This window comes from Drosophila melanogaster, chromosome 3R (genome assembly GCF_000001215.4).
Source record: "Drosophila melanogaster chromosome 3R".
NCBI lineage: Eukaryota > Metazoa > Arthropoda > Insecta > Diptera > Drosophilidae > Drosophila > Drosophila melanogaster.
Window position 1 is genome coordinate 11,269,186 of NT_033777.3, and position 15,264 is coordinate 11,284,449.

At 41.1% G+C, this 15,264-nt stretch overlaps 1 long non-coding RNA gene across 1 annotated transcript in view; it reads right to left on the minus strand.

Annotated features, from left to right (window-relative positions):
- Positions 1–229: 229 nt before the first annotated feature.
- lncRNA:CR31386 (long non-coding RNA:CR31386) overlaps positions 230–15,264 on the minus strand; it is a 36,194-nt gene continuing 21,159 nt past the window's right edge. The window contains exons 4-5 of the long non-coding RNA NR_048373.1: positions 8,445–8,656; positions 230–2,395 (exon numbers count right to left, since the gene is read on the minus strand). This is a non-coding gene — a long non-coding RNA (long non-coding RNA:CR31386). The remainder of the gene's footprint in view (positions 2,396–8,444; positions 8,657–15,264) is intronic.

Below are 15,264 nucleotides of genomic sequence, written 5' to 3' on the forward strand. Positions count from 1 at the left end.
TTGTTTGGCTTCCTGAACAAGTTCGGAGAAATGGTTTGAGGGTTCAGCTTTCAACCACCAGGTGGTGGTTCTGCGGATAATTAAGTTATCCAGGAGTGAGAGAGCAGTATTCTCTTCGCGAAATGGATAAAATGATACCTTATTTTTTCAAACTGTAGGTATTTATTATTATACTTTGAACATTAATTTTTTGGTACAGCAATATATTTTAAAATAATTATTAATTATTATTGAATTAATCAGATTTAATTTTTAACACAAATAATTTATGAATAAGCCTTAACCAAATGAAATTATAAATAAGAATTATGAATAAAACTAGTTAAGTTTACAAAGTTTGTATCAATATTTTATATATTCATTTTATTTGCTTAATTTTTGTCATTTTTTTTACTTTATTACTTTATTGTGAAGAAACCGATTTTATAATATCTTACTTTTGGGGAGGTACTCCCAGTCAAAACTCTGATTGAATTTCATAAAATTGCTTAGCAACAATTAATTAAAAGTACCCGTTGACCTCCCTCCTCCTGTTATATAGCCCGACCATTTCACGATATCCTTTTTTCAAATGTTACCTAGCGAAAATCTTATTGGTGAAGGCGAGTCAAGGCGACCTCAAGCCAAGTCCTTCGTTTCCATCTTTTTTGCAAAAGCGTTCGGTTTTGGCTTCGCATTCGTCGTCGCGCAGAAAAAGGAGGCAGCGATATAAAATAAATTAAAAGAAAGAGCCAGCAGCAGGACGAAACCGCGAAGAAGAAGAGAGAAGGTCCTGGGCAAGAAGCAGGAGCAGAAGCAGGAGGCAGGCCAAAGCAAAGCAAAGCCAAGCAAATGCTTTGCATTTTTAAAATAGAAAAGGGGCGGAGCACATTTAAATGTGGCTTGGTTTTTTTTTCGCCGGCATTCCTCTTCTTCATCGTCCTTGTCGTCCTTTTTTCACTTGGCTGCTGCCACTTACTATGCAGTCCAATAAGATGAGGCCAAGGCAAGGAGGCGAGCGACAGAGACGCAGATAGAAACTAGTTGGAAAAATAGCTGAGATGGGGAGAAAGGGTCCTGGAAATGGCAGGACGTGCACTTAAAAGTATAAAAGGCAGCAAAAGAAAATTATCAAACGAAAACAAATATTAATGCCAGTTAGTGGGAAGGAGGAAAGGCAAATGCAAATGACAGCTGGCGGAATGAGTGCGAGAAGAAGTGGAAGTAGCAGAAAAAGGACCCAGTGACAAAATGGCACTTTGAGGGCACGTAACGATGGTTGAAAAGGATATGAAAGAATTTTCGCAAACGTAGTTAGTTCGGCTGGGCGGTTGGTCTGCTGGGAAGTTGGGCAGTTAAGGTGGTTGGTTCAACAGCCGCTTGTCTGATTCTCCAAAGGACCAAGCCCCCAAGGACCGAGGACCAAGGACCAAGCGAACGGCACCGGACTGCATTCATTTGTAAATATTGTAGCCTGCAGGATACGTATGCAAATAACATTAAGAGCATCGCATAGAAAAATGTAATTTCACTTGATTTGCTCAAAAATGCAAACAGAGACGAGGAGGCACACACACACACACACACACACATAGAAACCGAACACACACCGACACGAAGGACACGTACACGGGCAGACAGATAACGGGCCATAACATGGTAGAAAGTTAAACGAAGATAAGAGCCAGAAGAAAGGAAGGAAGGAAGCAGCGGCAACAGGAAAAAGTCAGCTCCTGACAGGATATGAAGCGAAGGACGAGGGGCCAGCCCAGCTGGAGGCATTCGAGGACATCGAGGAAGTAGGCAGTTACTTCGATACGACGACTGGAGCGAGAAGGGTGCAAATCGAAATCGCTAGGGTGATACATAAGGTCATCCAAACAAGATTTAATACTGTAGCAAAACGCAATGAAGCTGCCTAAGAACAACATTTAACAAACCTCTAAAACTTATACTGATGAAGTGAAATAAGAAAGTAAAAATTCTTGGTAACTACACATTGTTGAAAATAGATTTTTAAATTAAGTGAATATGATATTAGAAACTAAACATTTCTTTTAAAATATGAATTTATGTAGTTGATCCCATTTATTTTTAAGCTTATCTGAAAATAAGTTTCGATTGAGTGATATTTTAAATCGTGCTCCGTCCGTAAGTTTGCATATACTTTCATGTTTTTTTTTTTCTTGAGATACCCTTGTGCAGTAACAGCCTACTTTCGAGTATCCTGAGCCAGTATCCTTTAGGTCCTCATCCCCCTCGAAGTCTGGCCTGGTGTCTGACGAAGCTAGCAACTCAATCGTGGTTGCTGCTATACGGGTGTCCTGCTCCTCCTGCTCCTTCGCTGCCTGCGTGTCTATGGAAATATCTTATGGCTGACATCTACGAACATCGTCGGACAACAATCGCATATTCACTGCAAAAAAAAAGATGTAATAAGTTTAGACTTGTAATATAATAAACTCTAAGAACTTTTAATACTCATTACGTATAATATTTATTTAAATAATATACAGCATATAAATTTAAAGCAAAAACATTTCTAGGATAAATGTTTATTGTTAGCTTGCTTATATCTATGTTTTCTTTACAGTGCAGTTGCACACACTTACAGTTGGATGGGCACACCGACACAGAGGCAGACAGTCGGCCTTTGGCTTACATTTTAAGTGTCTGAGGCCTCAATTGCTTTACTGGCTTTTCGACTGCCCAGAGAAACGATGGCGATGGTGATGATGATGATGACGACGATGATGGGCTAAAGTCTGGGGAGGGGGGGATGGACAGGATGAGGATGAGGATGGCTGATGGCTGGGTTATGCAACCAAGGCGGTGAGTCAATGGACTCCAACTCGTTCACGTTTCACTTTGCCTTGGCCCGCTGGTCGTCCTTTCGTCCTTTTGTTGCACATTTTATCAGCGCTTTAACGTTCAATTCAATATAATGACTCCCCTATGCATAAAATGCCCGATGCACGAGGATTGGGGATGACGGTCGAGGAGGTCCTGGCAAGTGGAACGTCTGTGTGAACGAGCACATACTTTTTATGGCGCCATCGAGGGCTGGCAAGGATGTGGAGCGGTACTGGGAATCCTGAAGCCGTCGACTTAAGGGGAAGATTTTAATTTGCATTCGTTTGCTTTCGTTTGCAGGGCTTGCAGGATGTTGTTGCTCCTGGATGCCTGCCAGCCTATATTTAATCGTTTTTGCAATTTCTCGTGATTTTCCCCAACAGTTTTGTACCGAGTTTGGGGTCTTCGTCCTCGCCAAACTTTTGCTTGGGTCCGGCAAATTGTTAAGTCGCCCATAAATTTGACTTGTTCTTGCAGTTTGGGGCTTTATGGGGCACCCACTGAGGCTATTTGCATAATGGTTTATAGAAAAGACAAAGCCGGGGCTTCGGATCTGGGTCCTTGGTTTGGGTTCCCGGGTTCTCGGGTTCCTGGGTTCTCGGTTGCTAGACAAAGAACACGGCACAATGCCATCCAATGCCCGGGTTGATTTTCCTCGGTTTTGTTGTGGTCTATATCGCCCACTCTTGTCCGTTTCGTTTCTAAAACCGGAAAACGAGTGGCTTTAAGGGCTCGGCTCCTTTGTGCGGCATCCTTGGCTCGAAGTTAAAACCATCAACCACTTAAAATAAATTAAGGCGACGCCATTTTCCTTTCGCCCCGAGAGCATTCAGCAAACAACCCCGAGCTGAGGACCAACGAGCAAGGACCAGGACTTGCAGGATACACAGACACGGACACAGGCACAGATGCGGACACACATCCCTGCTCTACCCCCAAGATGATGGCCTCCATGCGCCGTGTTGGCCATTACTTTTTCCAGCTTTTTCATTTATTTTTATATTTCTCCCCGTATATATGTATGTATAGAAACCCAAAGGGATCCTTTTTGCTATTAGTTTAGCAAGAGCTGCAGGGTTGGTTGTGGGCCCTGTCAAGTACAGTTTCGTATTCTTCTGCTTAAGCATAACGAATGTCCTCGCCGGAGTCCACTGCCACCATGACTCCCACACTTCCATACCCATTCCCATTCCGGCTGCCACTTTTGGCCAACATAGTTGGTCGGACAATTCCCAGGGAGAGAAACGTCCTGGGCAAAAGTAATTTTTTACTGTTAGTTAAATAAATGCGAATGCGAAGCAGCTGCAGCAGTTGGCACCGCAGCTTCCCAGGACCCAGGATTCAGAATCCAGGGCCCAGGACGAGGGCGTTAAAAGTTTCCACCATTTACTTGTGCCGCATCCTGTTCGTCCTGCCAGCCTTGTTTCACTTTTTTTTCTGCTGTGTTTTGCCGGCATTTCTTTGGGGACCAGAACGTAGAGCATTGCCTTGTCTCGCTGGCTGAAAGACGGAAAGTGCCAGGACCCCATCTCCGCCCGGCTCGCTCCCACTCAGTGGCTCCTGCCGGACTGCCTGGCTGGCAAGATAAAAAATTAGTTTGGCGAACAAGATGAATGCCTTTTGCTGATTAAAATTGCGCAGCCAGCGAACCGAAGGGCGGAAAAGGCAAAGGAAAACAAGGACAGCTCTTAATGAAATAATATGCGAAGGAAGTTAAAACTATACGCAAACAAATGCTGGTTATTACTCAAGCTTAAAGTCGTTTATTATATTATATTCCAGTGCTGATATATATATATGTGTGTATATGTGCTGATCTGCTTTTCGTTGCTCTCATGATTCGCCAGGTATATTCGCTGTACACCATTATTGGCCTGAAACGAATTGAAAACCGAAAATGCGTTACAGAGATGCCAGCAAACATTTGCGATTCGACAATGGAGCAACAATTAGAGTAATATTCAAATCGTAAATCATAAATAAAGCGTTGGTGTATGGCAACTGAAGGGCCCCGACCCTGTCTGGTCAATTATTTGGCCAATTGCGAACAATAATTTCCACGCAGGACACCTGATGGCCACCGCAGTGGGTCATCATTTTGGGTGAAAGGCCGGGTGGTGCGAATTAGACGCGTGGCGAGGGCAACAGTTGAACGGTCAATTTTGATTTGCCATAAATAAAGCTTAATTGAATTATTGAACGGAAAACAGAAGAGAGCGCGAGCGGCACTCAACTGTTGCTTCTGACCCCCGTGATTCTCCAGTGGACTGGACTGGACTCGTTGGTCGTCGGTTGGGTTGTGCTCCATTTAAATATGAATTAAACCAATTTCGAGTCGATTAATGTCGACGGCTCTCCGCATTCGATTTCGCCTTTCTCTCTCTCTCTCACTTTCGCGAGTGCACATTTCATTTGGTTTTTTATTTTTTGGCTGCAATTATATTTATTTTTGGGGTTCCCCAGCCTTTCCCTCATTTCGGCTCGATGCCACTGCATTTTTTACCCGTTTTTTTCTGATTTATTTTTGGCTTGCTCCTGTTTTTTTTTTTTGGCAACCCAGCACTTTCGATTTCGCTGCCACATCGGTACCCGGCGCCCAGATTCTGTGTTTCGGATGCGTATGCCGGGACAGGATCCGGGTATCTGGAGATTCGTGGAGCCGGGTGGCCGGGAGAGTCCGGCTTATTAATGCGTGCATTGATGGAATACGCACACACCCATCCAGCTGACCCACGCACACGGACACATGCGTAATGCAGGCGGTGTCACTTTGTTTTTTATTTTTTCTTTTTCGTCCGTCGTTTTTATTTTTGTTGTTTTTTTTGGGAAAAACCCAAATAAAAATTGCATATTATGTAAAGAGCGGCGGCGGTGGCATTGCTGCTGCTGCTGTTGTTGTTGTTATTATTATTGTTGCTGGTGGTGGTGGGGCGCGCCCGAAAAAAAGTGTACAAAAATAATTCTGGGTGAAGGACGAGGACACTGGTCAGCCGGCGGGTGCATCCTCCATCTCCTCCTCTGCTGCTGTTCGGCATACGGGGCGTATGTGCGATGCTTGCGCTCATTTTTCTCGCTTTTCCTCATTCCCATTGTGTGTTAAGCGATGGCTGATGATGGGTGGGTCACTTTCGGTTGGTGCACCCGGGGTAACCGGAGTCCGCCGTTTCCGCATGCATCATCACAGCTGGCAGACGAGCGGCAGACACCGGGCCACCTACCCGCCCAGTGTCCCAGCACTACCCCACTCATTAAGTGCAATAAACTGTGGACGGGAAAACAGAAATTAACTCCCACGCCCAAGGACCCAATTGACACTGCAATTGTTTGCGTAAATCGCTTAATAAATTCTTGGGGATATCGAGGCATCTGGATTTATTTAATCAAGGTTTAATCATTTAAAATCATGAATTGAAACAACTAAGTCAAATAGTTAGATTTAGACTTTTTGCTGGAAATCTTTTAAAGGGATATTCATTTTGCTGCTATAAAATGTTTCTATATAAAAAATCGTTGGCACTCTTAATTGATGATATAAATAAAAACGTAAATTGCAAAATCAGTCTTTATTTAAATACACGAATAATTTAATTCAATTAAATGAAAACTGGTAAACGCAAAATTGAAAAGTCAAAGCTCAATAAGTTCACATTTTTTTTTATACATACATATGTGAACCTTACGTGGAAACTAACAATGAACTAAATATTGATTTAATATTTAGCATGGGGTGAACCATAAATTACGCACCATGCTGACCAATAAACTGGAAACTTAAGAGGAAAAAGAATGAAGGACCCTCCATACAAAAGTCATTTCACTCGTCGAATTTTCCATAGCATACTTTTTGGCTGGCGACGTTTTTTTGTAGCTTTTTTGCGAATTCGCCCCGGCGAAAGTGTGTGTGTGTGTGTGTGTGCTTCAGCAGTATGCATTTCGGTGTGAGTGTGTATGTGTGTTAATGCGGCTCATACACGTAATTGGCATTAAATTAAACGCCAGCCCCCAAACCGCCCGCCCATTTTCCGTCTGGTGTGAAAAAAATGAATGACCAGCCACAGTCTGGCATTCGTCTCTCCTCTCCCGGACACTTTTAGTTATTCTTTTTTCGGCTGGCACTCACACACATCCGCGTGCATACATACGCATACACATATACATACATATGAATACGCTTGTATGGAAGGCTGTTGCATCTGCTGCTTATGATAATTGCCGGTTGCACTGCGTTTTCTGGCTCTCCGGCACGTGTCTCTCCTTCAACCGCCCATTCCACCCACTCGGTGGGTTTCTCTTTTTTCGGCTGTTTGCTTTTCGCATATGTGTGTGCGGGATTTTTTATCCTTTTTTTTGGCCGTTCATTGACATTGTCAATGTCATTGTTGCCATTTGAGTTGTCGTCGTTTTTCGCTCATTTGCTTTTTTTCCCATTTTTTCGTTTGTATTTTTATTTTATATCCGCATTCTTTGCAGCGCATTTTTATTTTTATTTTATTTAATTGCAATTTGTTTTTTGTTGGCGGGTGCCACTTTTGCAGCGGCGCATTTTAAGTTCTCTTTTTTTTGACACTTTTATGATGTTTACATTATGACGTCACGGGCGGGAAAAGTGTGCGCGTATGTGTATGTGTGTGTGTATGTGGAGTGTCCCAATGTTTTCGTTTTGTCCTTTTTGGCTGAAAACTGATGGCAGGCCGAAAATCAGCTGTTTGTCTGCAGTTTAATTGACGTTTAATCGATGATTACTGCATACATTTCATCAGATGGATTTTATGGGGAGTGTGAATTCTTTTTGGGGCAATTTGAGGATTGCTCACAGACTGAGAAGCTTGATTAATCTTAAATTTGGCTTAGCACTATTTAATGTTATAATAATTGTTGAACAATGCTATAAAAATTCTATTATGCATTGAATTTGAAAGGTTTCTTTAAATGGGGACTGTAGAGTCCTTTTTAAATCCTGATGCCTTTCACCTAAATTATATTTTTCAAAACAAAGCTATGATATCTTTTGTGTGTGATAAGAATTATAGCGGGTATTTAAACTATAAAGCATTCAAATGGAAATGAAACATAAATTGTAGGAAATTCATTAAACTTTAACTTATACATTGCCTTCGAATTTAGTAGGCTCTTAATGAAATTTAAATTGTTACGTGAAAATTGACTAAAACGTCAGGTGCATACATACATTTGACGTTTGAGTGAAAATGGTAAAAGTTTAAGCAGGCGGATGGGGCAAAATTCCCAGGGCTGTGAAACAAAAGCAACAAATTTCCATCACACTTCAAAAATGTTGAATTTCATTTTTCATTTTAATGAATTTGTGTTGTTGCCGCACTGATGTTGTTGACGTTGCTTGTTGTTGCCGCTTCAGGTTGCCGCTGGGCGGCCGCATACGCAAATTACCTTATTTAGTGCACACACATCGCCGCATATAATATAATTTACTGTACATAGACCTTTTTTCCACACATACGTACATACACTGGCAAACTGCCATATCGCCATGCCGCTGCATGTGTGTGCGTTCTTGTGAGTGTGTGGTTGGTTGTGCGTTGTGGGCTTACATTACCGACGTGTCTTTTGTTGTTGCAGTACATAATTTACTCAACTGGTTTTTGGGTTGGCGCTTTTTTCCTCTGTGGCTATCTGTCCCAGTCCCATTGGCATCCCAGGATCAGGATCTCGACCAGGCTCACTCTCCAGCTGAAGTGCTTCCCTCTAACCTTTATCGCCCTGGCTATTCGCCAGCTTGCGTGTATGTGGGTGTGTGCGTGTGCGCTTGTGTTCATTTTTCAGGATATCCATTGGAACCGGGCGTACCCTACAGTTGGCAAATAATGACACTTCGTTAGAAGATATTTCTAGAAGGATATATTTATAATAAGACCCATGCATATGCAATATTAAATCTATTGGTAAATATTAACAAGACAAACAAAATGACTTTTAAGCTGGTTTTCTTTCGTATTGTTTAAAAAAGTATTAGGACTGGTTATTGTTTAAATAAGTATGAATACTGCTCCTAGCTATATATAAATTTAATTTCGGTTTTATGAGAGTTGTATTTGGATTGTTGGCAGGCAAACTTTTGTGAGCAACATGGTCTGCTAGATCCAATTAAAAGTTAATATGAATAAGAGCAGTGTTTAGAGTAATGGCGTCTTAATTGGAGCAACCCCAGTGTTATATTAATTTAAGTCTGCAAAACGAGATGTTCGCTTATTTGATTTAGCTTCCTCTTCCTGTAGGACTTTCCCGATTCGTTTTGGCTGTCAGTTTGAAGCTTTTCCCCCCAACTTTTTGCCTGTCGGCTTAAACTAAAAATGGTAAAATTTTAAATTAACGACGAGCGCACGCACACAGCTGCAGCTGAAGCGGCCGACTCTGACAGGACTCGCAGATCTGATGGGTGTGTGTGGGGGGGGGGGGGGCTTTGCGGGCATTTTATGTAATGTCGTCTGTAATTTGGCGTTGGCGTACGCAGCCTGCATTTAAAATGAAAATATATATATGGCCATACGCTCTGATAAATGTGCAAAGAGATGGGTAATCCGTGCGTGTGCCAAAGCTCCAACTTTTGTGTTTAAGTATCTGATGGATTGGAAATGGAAATCGTTCGCAAGAAGTACTATTTATCAAAGGCCTTGAAAATGTTCGAAGGGTATTGCTTAGCCCGAAATCCCCAACAATAATCCGCAGCTGCTTTCGAGGATCGAGCGGTTTTTATTATTCACGGCAAAAATAATTGCAACTCCCAGCTGCTTTTTCGTTAAATACACCCAACCCCTGTTGGCGAACAAAAAGGGTTGGAATGGTCCGAAAAGTCTAAACAAACCCTTAAGCTAACGAAAAAAGGGGGTAAGTTAGCCGGTCGGCCATTTTGGATTCGCAGCCCACAGCGCAAAGATGCAAAAAGGTGAAACCTCGGTTTTCACTTTAAATTCAATTCAATTTCGTTGCGCGGAACAAAAAATAAAAACGTTACAGTCACTGTGTGCAGATGCAAACGATTAAATTGGCAAAATAAAGAAATCGCCTTTGCCGCGCTTTTTGCAGCTGTGAAATATTCGTTAGATACAGATACAAATGAAACTCAATATGCGCCATCTTTGGCTTAAATTCTGTCCAGTTTCTTATTATTTTAACTGATAGTTCTTAAAGTTGTCGGCTAGCCAACTTAATTATTAGTTATTTTCCGAGTTTTTCCTTAATGCGTTTTCCATTTTACAACTCATGGGGCATTATTCCCTGACTGTTATCTCCTGAGGTGGAGCCGATTACCTGATGAAGCAGCCGCGATAATGATGACAATGTGAGCCGGCACAAACAAGGAAAACTTATTAATGTAATTAATTAAAACAAACAGCTTCAATTGAATCGCGACAGTTTGCTCGCCGGTAGGAGGCGTGGCCGTGAAGGTGGGCACTGGGGTTGGGCGGCCCGGCAATTAAAGGAGTATTTGGCTGCCCTTGTCCTGCGTCTGCAGGCGACACACATCAAAAGCAGAGGAGGCACACACACACATACACCCACAGATATCCTTACTGACAAGGGATGTAGGCAGTGTCGTCATGTTTAAGCATTTTTTCTACTCATAATACATAAATGGGATGTACGAAATGAAGACCTATGTCTGTCAATAGAAACATGAAATTCAGTTACATTTGTTACATATTTTTATAGCTCAAAACTCAATGGGTATTTCTTTTAATAAAGTTTACAATTTCAACGTGATAGTTGCCATATTTTGAATCCTCCATATAAAACGAAGATATTTGTTAGTTATTAAAAGACTAAGGCCAGAAAATTTGCCATTTAAAAGGCCCAAAAGAGCTGAATTTGACGTGAAAAGTGCTGAAATGGCAGCACGAGATGTGGGTGAGTGGCTGGCTTGGATGCATGCTCTTCACACCACGCGCTCGAAATTTAAATCATAAATCATGAGCTTTTCCTCTACGGCATTTTTCATGCTTTTGTTTTCCACCTCCCAGCGCTGTCCACCGTCCACCGCCCATTTACCCAGACCACTCGCGATTTTTGCTCAGTGTTTTATGCTGTCGCTCGCTCGCTCTTGCGAGCGCTGCATTTTGTTTTTCGCATTTTTCTTTGGCCAACGGACTCTGGGGCGCTTTTTAGTACGCATAAAAAGAGAAAAAAGAGCCGCCATTTTGTTTTTTCCACTTATTTTCTCATTTTCGTTCGCCCGTTTCACTCGCATATAGAAAATAAAATGCCGCAACATACAAAGGCAGCAACAACAAAAATCGAAATTGCTGCATACAGAAAATGCGATGCTCTCCCCTTGGCTCATTTATATTTCAAAACCCACCCACCGACTCCACCCCCTGTCCGACCTTAAGCTCTATTTGGGCATTAAGGGTTTTCGCTTGGATCCTTTGCCAAAAGGGTTCTGAACTGCCTGCCGCCTGCTCCTTGTTTATCTGTTTATATGCCTTTTTTTGGGTTTTTTAGTTTTTTTTTTTTTGGGGAATCGCTCAAAGACCCTAAATTATTCACGCTCCCCAATCTACCAAGTTTCCCCTTTTTCTGTTTCGGTTTGGGGATCCCGTTCTGTGCGGAATGAGGGAGTCCTGACATGGAAAATTTCGTAATTCAAAATTAACATTTAAGGATGACTTGGAGTTGGCCGCCATTCTGCTCGCCATTTCCCTTGACGCTTTCTCTGCCGTACGGTGAAAAGGATGCGAAATGTATACACAAAATTAACGAAAAAAGAGAAAAAGCAGCGTGCACAACAAAAAAGGATAAAAACAGTACAGTTGCGACAAAATGCGAATTTTACTTTGCGTCCGTGGCGAATTTACGCATTTCTCAGCCTCTAATTTGGTTTTGGAAAATTCTGGTTATATGTGGGAAAATTGGAAATAATGTCAAGGAGTCCAAGGTTAAACTGTTAGCCATGTTCGTTCTATTTGAATAACCGCGTCCAGCTGCTTTGGTGTCAAGATGATTTGTCTTTAAAGAAGTATTTTAAGTAGAATTCTAATTATGGCGATTTCTTTACAACGAAAAAATGGAAATCTCTATAACCTTTATAAGCTGCTTTTCATAGGAAATTCCTAACATAAGGAATTAAATGACTTCTTTGATTAATTCTATTTAGACATTTAACGTTATCATAACTTAACTCTATCTAACTTAAACAAATTTAGTCGAATTGTTACTCGTTTAACAATAATTAGTTGTGGAACTTTTTTTTTAATATGAGTGTTAATTAGGTACATAATCACATATGTTTAAATAATTTAAACATATATTTAAATAACAAGCAACTGTCGATTCCTACAAACAATCTTAATTATCATAGCTTTTGAGTTCGCAAAAATAAACCTGAAGTGTTTATATTCAATATTTAATTTGCCTAATGGAAAATTTGCCTAATTTAATGGAAGCGTAAAATTAAATCAATTAAATTACTCATTTTATTGTTAATGCTAATATATATAAATATATTTAAAATTAAAGGAACTGCTTGATAAAGTTCATTTTTATACATTTTGCATCGTTGATGTTTCTTTCTCATTTTCCTTTTCTCTTTTCGAGATGCTTCTGCATCTTTGCCTTCCTTGTGGCCAGGATGCAAACAATTTACGCAATCTGCCATTGCACTTTCTTTGCCCACCACCCCCCACCCACTAAACGGAAACCGAGCACAAAAGAGAGAGAGCGTGTCCTGTGAGCGAGAGAGAGAGAGCCGGACAGCCAGCCGAAGGATTTCTCTCTCGCCGAGTGACTGAAGAAGCAGAAGAGTTTGAATAAAATAAAATCAAATAATATGCACGGCGCAAGAAAAGCAAGGATGCCTTGTCATTCCAGCTCCACAGCCTCCCAGTTCGCAACCCCCCCTCGTCACGGAAAAACTCCAACATCCCACCGGAAGTTTCTTGCCCACACACAAACACACAGAAACACGCACACACAATCTCACATGCATACACTCTCACAAACCGTTCGGCTTCGTATAGAAAAACGTGGCAAAAAGTCGAAGCCACCCACCTGACGCTCCCAATTTTTGCCTTTTTTCGCTGGGGAAATTTTTTGTCTTTTTTTAAGCTCCACCTACTTGCTGCTCTGCCATTGGCTGCTGCTTCCGTCCACTGCGAGCAGCAGAAAAAGCAGGAAAAACCAGGCAGCAGTCGCAGCTGCAGCAGCGGCAGCATAAAACAACAAAAACTGGCTAAAAGGGGGAAAAAAGGCTAACTCGGCACACACAAAAACCCCAAGCACACACACACACACACACATACACCACTGACGCCTTTGATTCTGTGTTGTTTGCTTTTTCACATTTTATTTTTAACATTTATATTTTGCGTGCGTGTTCTATGAACAGGCTTCAAAAAAGCAGAGCGGGGGGAGGTGACGGTCGGTGCACACAAAAACACACACACAAAACACACACAAACTTGTAGAGGGATATATACTATAGTTAACAGCATTATGAAAAATGAAAACGATTTCCCTTTGCTGCGCTTTTCCTTCGGCCGAGTAGACGCGTCTGTGGTGCGTCTCCTCAATACCACCCAACCCACAATGCACCGAAGAAAAATTCTATAACTTTCAGTTGGAGTCATAAATGCCTATGCCAGCTGAAAATACGAAAACTGTCAAGTAAGCCTACATTTCTACATTGCTGAAAAATGAAATATTAAAAATACAAGGATAACACTGGTCCTTAAACTTATCTTATTTTATATGATCAATACTTTATATTAAATGATCACTTTTCTTTAAAATAAAAAGCATATACATTTCATGTAAAATAGAAGCTTCCTCTTTTTTCTTTCGTAAAATAAATCCAAAAAATATTATATTTGCATAGATCCATAAAGCTGACTTCTAAAAATATTCAAGATCCTATACTATACTATATAATTAAATATGGAAATATAAGTAACTATCTTTTATTAACAAATTGAGTCTTTAAATTGTTGTAAACCCAATGACTACCATTTACAGCTTCTGAGGTAAAACTAATTAATTCGAAATTCCTATTAACACACTAATCTTTTCTCTGTGTGCACTTGGGGTCCTTTTCCTTTTGCCATAGCCCAACTTTAGCCGTTTGGTCACGTTGCACTCGCATCCTGGCAGCCAGCAACAATGCGATCCTGGGCCCGCTGAGCGGTGGGCAGTTGTTGAGTGTTTAGTAAGTGGTTTAGTAAACACATTTAGTTATTTGCCAAGTGGCGACCCGACCAAACAGGGAGGCCGTAAAAGGACATGGGGGCCGAACTAAGTAAACTAAGCAAACTAACTAAAGCAAGGCCTGCTGCACGCACCGAAGGACATCGAGTGGAGCACTTAATGACACTTAGTGATACTCAATTATCACTGTGGCTCCTTGCTCAATTACTTGGCGAGGCCTCTGTCCTTTTGTCAGACCGAAAAAAAGGACCCCGTGCCAGGATCTAATCCTTCAACCCACCATGTAAATGTAATCAGAAAGTTTGGCGAAACTTCTGCGCGTTGCACTGGCTACTGCAGTTTTGGGCCAACTTTTATTAGCTTTCCCGCTAATTGCTTCTAATTTAATTAAATTTAAAAACTTTTGCGCGCTTTTAGTTGGAAAATATAGTGTGCATGCGGATTTTTTTTGGTACGGCACCTGGGGGAATCGGGGGGGTTTTTCACTCTGATGCTCTATGCTGAGCAGGCAAATGAGTTTGGGCGTGTGCGTCGCATAATAGTTTGCCTATAAATTTTATGCGTCTGCTTGCATTTTGCAGTAAAATATTTTATAATTAAATATTTGTTTAATTAGTGCGAGTGGCCGTCGCTGCAGACCAGTTGGGTTCGCTGTTTTGCTTTTTTTTTATCCCCGAATGGTCTGGGGTTTTGTGACTGCGGTTCCCGAAAACTGTTCATTTAATAAGTGACCAGCATTGCATACATTATTTTCCTACTGCCCAACAGGGTTAGTTGGATAAATTTAATATGACTGTGGGTTGCAATGAATTTTCAATTGGCTATGTTCAAATTGGCTGGTAAAGGAGCTTTGGCAAATTAATTCAATAAAATCATCTTTGATTGCTACAAGTAATTCCTTACAAGATTATTTTTCCCTGGAGCAAAGTCAATTGTTCTTTGATCATCGCTTGTGCAATATTAATTAGAATTTGTCTTGGCAGCACAACATATTTTACGAAACGGAGGCAAATAAATTGATTACATTATTTATCAGAATTTTAAAGGTAAGGTTTGATGTCTTGCAGAAACTTTTTGTAATAAGTAGAAAATTTAATATTATTAAGCTGGATTGATTTAAGGACATTGGTGATTACTAGGAAAAATGTTAATCATATCGCAGCTGAATTTTCAATATTCGTTGATTTATGTGTGCAGCTCATTTAACCGACCACTCTGGCTGTTCGTATTGTTTTCGACTATTTGTAACTGTCGAATATT